Genomic DNA, 4,364 nt, shown 5'->3' on the forward strand with positions numbered 1-4,364 from the left:
ATAGTGTTTCTGTAACTTTATTATCTCTACCTACATCACATATATTAATGCACTGGCATTATTAACAGGTGTGTGTTTTTACATTTGTCAAGTACAGTGCTTTGTGCTTCCTACGCACTCAACTAATATTGGAAAAGAAAAAAGAAAATACACAAAGATAATAAATGGTCCTTTTTAATTAGGGGCTTATTATTCATGTGAGATAGAGCTCTCCTAGTATAAGAATAAGCATATATGGATCGTGTGATGGTGCAGAGAAAAGGCTCACTGGTAGGAAAGGGGTATGTCTAGGAGCTGGAGAAGACAAAATTGCATGGGTGTGTCATTTAGGCAAAGAACAGAGTCTTGATGTTGGGTGTAATAGCGTGGACAGTGTGAGCAAAAGAACAGAGAGGTTCCAACCACAAGATGAAAGTTCTAGCGTGTAATTAGTGTAGGCAATCAATTTGCCGCCCACATTCCACTTGGTAGCCAACATGCTTCTAAACAGCTGCATCGCCACCACGGCCACCATCAGCATCATCAGCACCATCTTATCACTGCGAGTCAGAGAAAGGAATTCATCAAAGTCTAGAAACTGGAGCATACATAGTATTATTAATCATTATTACTAGAACACGCATGCTCTCCTAGAGTTTACTTGAGGTCACGTTACACTTTCACACCAGCTGACATGAGATTGCTCACTTTCTCAGGATTTGAGAAATCGTAAACTGCGTGGCAGAGAATTCACTTTTGTTGGTCCACATCCAGTCGTACGTACTCATCCGCAGCTCATGTGAATATAATGAATCAACAGAGGCCAGAGGCTGGATGAAATTTGCTAACCGACTATCAAGACAGTGAAAAAGCGTGTGGCGAAACCAGTTGATTTCTGTCTTGTAAAACTATGTTGTCTTCACCTTCATTCTGACGCAATGGAAGATGCTTCTTCTAGATGCTGGCCGCTTTGGAAAAGTGACCCAATTAATTCAGGATTTTTTTTCCCCAAACCCCAAATTCTATTTCAGATGCTAGTTGCTAGTTGCTAAGGGAACCACGACAGGGCAATTATCATTAAAACAGGCTCTGAAACTAGGTATCTGATAGAGGGGGAATTGTTCTCTGGTCTTTTAAGAGCAACAGTTGGGCAAATCCTTTCTCATGTCAGTAAAGCCCATTCACATTCAGGCTACTTTTCCTTTTCACCCCACTGCCTGGGAAAACAGTGGAGGACAGAACTTGTATTAAAAGCCTTGGAGAAGAAGACTCATGTATGGATGAATCTTGAAATCAGTTTGAACCCATAAACTCATGATGGCTGTGATATAAAGAAATTGTATTTAAACTTGGAAAACGGCTTTTTTCCTTCTACCTGTTTTATGAACAGCAGTATAAATTACATACCATAAAATGCAGACTTTATGTACATTTTGATGAGTTTTGACAAACATATACATTTGTGCAAACACCACCCCAGAAATGACACAGAATGCTTCCAGCATTCCACAAAGTTCCTTCCTAATACCTCATTCCAGGCATTCCTTGCCCCTTTGACATAGGTATTGCTCTGATACCAGTCATCATAATTCAGTTTCTCCTGTTCTGGAACATCATATAAATGGAATAATGTAACATTTAATCTTATTTCCTGGCTTCTATTGGCCACATATAAGGCTTATGAGACTAATTGATGTTACTATATTTATCAATAGTTTGTCCCTTTTTATGGCTGAGTAGTATTCCACTGAACAAATATATATGCCACACTTTTGTATCCATTCACCTGCTAGTGAACATTTAGTTCGTTTTTTGGTACTATGAATGAAGCTGTTATGAATGCTCTTTTAAATACCTGTCTGCAGACATGCATTTCCATTTCCATTTTAGGATTACTAGTCACAGATTTGACTTAATGACTCTTTTTAATTTTTATTTTTTAAAGATTTATTTATTTATTTGTGAGAGAGAGAGAGCATGTAGGAGGGAGGGGCAGAAGGAGGGGCAGAGGGAGAGAGAGACTCAAGCAGTCACACACTGAACTTGGAGACCAACCTCACGACCCTGAGATTAGGACCTGAGCGGAACTCAAGATTTGGCTGCTCAATCGACTGTGTCCCCCAGGCGCCCCTTGATGACTCCTTTTAGAAGAAGCTACAGTAGGAGCAGATCGTTCTGAGCAAAAGGGCCTTTTTTATCCACCTTTAGCCCCTTGGTGGTCTCAGCCCAGGGTTTTGGACCACCCCCCTCTGCCACCACCACCCATCCCCAACCTTTAATAACCATTGAAGGTATATGTCAAATTCCGTATTTCCTAGGATATCACAGCCAAACAGTGTAATAGAGTCAAGGCCCCTTCCTCATTCCTATTCCCATTTAAAAAACTGGGACCTACTTTTAACATCTCCACACTTTGTAGCTAGTGAGGAGACACACGGTAGCCACGTCTCTTTTAAGACTGAAAAGCGGTCTGGCGTTTTCAGAGTAATTGGCTTCAGAAACTCACCTGCCCAACCCAGAAGTCTCCCTGGGTAGTGGCTTTGAATCCCAGGGGTGACCACTTTGCATACATTTTGCACTCATAATGAAAACACATCCAGGATTCAACATTCCACGTTCTGGGAGGATTCTGAGTGCCTCCTGCTTTTTCCGAACTAGAGGAAGAGATATGTTAATAAGACCATATTTAAAGTTCACCCCAGTGGTGCTTCAACATCCTTGCTGAGAAAGATGTACTGAGAGGTTTGCTGTAATCCACACTAAAACCCTTCTAAAGGTTTAAGGACTTTGCTACAGTGGAGTACGCTTCATTGGAGGACGGGGGTCTGGCTGTGGGATCACCAGAGCTTTTGTTTAGCCTGCAGTAAGCCCCTTGTCCGTGCTTGGATGCTCGCACACACAGGTAGGTATGCCCGAAGCTCTCACCCATTTCTGATGTTTCTGAGGGTGCCGCATCTCTAGCTGATTTAATCCCATCAGTTTTGTTTTGCTTTTGTTTTTGTTTTTCTCTCCGAGATGGGCTGATGTACAGGGGACACCATTTAAACATGATTGTTTCATCTCCTGATTTTTTTTTAATTTCTATTTTTTGGTTTTGGTTCCAAATGTTATATGATTTCCCAACCACTTTCTGGATTTTTTTTAACCAAATAGGCATCGAGTACCATGCCCATTTTACAGATGGTAAGAATGAAATAGAGTTAGGTGGCTTGCCATGTTGCGTTATAAATTACCCGCTTCCTCTTCCTGCTGTGTCAGGGCAGCACGTGGTGCAGGCTGGCGGTGACGCCCCGGCTGCGTCCTCAGGACGACCGAGTGGGAGACAGCTGCCCTTGCAGCCGCGGAGACCTCTGACATCAAGCTCTTTGGAAAGTGGTGCATCCATGATGTGCAGATCGATGGCATTTGCTCGCAAGATTACATAGCAGTGAAGGAGAAGTATGCCAATATCTGCCCCATGGTGCAGGGCGCTTCCCCAAGGCACAGTGCCCCGTTGTGGAGCGCCGCCCCAACTCAGTGATGATGCACCGCCTTAAAAATGGCAAACGGCTCACGACCATGCGCACTGCCAAGCACGCCTTTGAGATCATCCGTCTGCTCATTGGTGAGAACCCCCCACAGGTCCTGGTCCATGCCATTAGTAACAGCGGTTCCTAGAGGACCCAACCCGAATTGGGAGAGCTCGAACATGGAAGCGTCAGGCCGTGGACGTGTCCCCACTACGCCGTGTGAATCAGGCTGTGCACAGGTGCCCGTGGGGTCATTTCGGAGCATCAAGACCACCGCCCAATGTCTAGCAGATGAGCTTACCATGCAGCCAAAGGCTCTTCCAATCTATGCCGTCAAGAAGGATGAATGGGGAAGTATAGCCAAGTTCAAGCTTTGATCGCCTGTGTCCCCAATAAACCTGTTTGCCCTTCGAGGGCAACCTTAAATACACACACGCGAATTATATATATATTATATATATTTATGTATTTTATATATATTTATATATGTGTGTGTGCGCGCGCGCGCGTGTGAGTGTGTGCATAAGGCCACTTTAAGCATTTCCAACATCGTGCCAGTACCCCAGTCTGGGTGAAAGCAGCAACTTATCTCTGTTCTGAGAGAAATCCCTAGAATAATTCTTAATTTTTTTCAGTGAAAGAGAAGTAGATGCTTGTGTAGGGGAGGGGTTTGACAAGGTAGCCCCTCCAAATTCCCCTAGATATGCCCAGGGGGCACTGAGGCAGGGGCAGTAAATTTGCACACGAACGAAGAAACATCCAGAGAGGAAAAGGATCGATTCTGAACCCTTTCTCTCTTCGGGGCCAGAATTTGAGAGTGTATCTGATAAATTAGGATGGTTGCAAGAAGGCTACTAGGCATAGAGGACTCAAAGG

At 43.8% G+C, this 4,364-nt stretch overlaps 1 pseudogene; it reads left to right on the top strand.

The window, feature by feature from the left end:
- Positions 1-673: 673 nt before the first annotated feature.
- On the top strand, positions 674-3,865 carry LOC123775839 (small ribosomal subunit protein uS7 pseudogene; annotated as a pseudogene).
- Positions 3,866-4,364: the final 499 nt, after the last annotated feature.

This window comes from Ursus americanus, chromosome 8, assembly GCF_024610735.1.
Source record: "Ursus americanus isolate L20-20 chromosome 8, mUrsAme1.1.p, whole genome shotgun sequence".
In the NCBI taxonomy this organism is placed as follows: Eukaryota; Metazoa; Chordata; class Mammalia; order Carnivora; family Ursidae; genus Ursus; species Ursus americanus.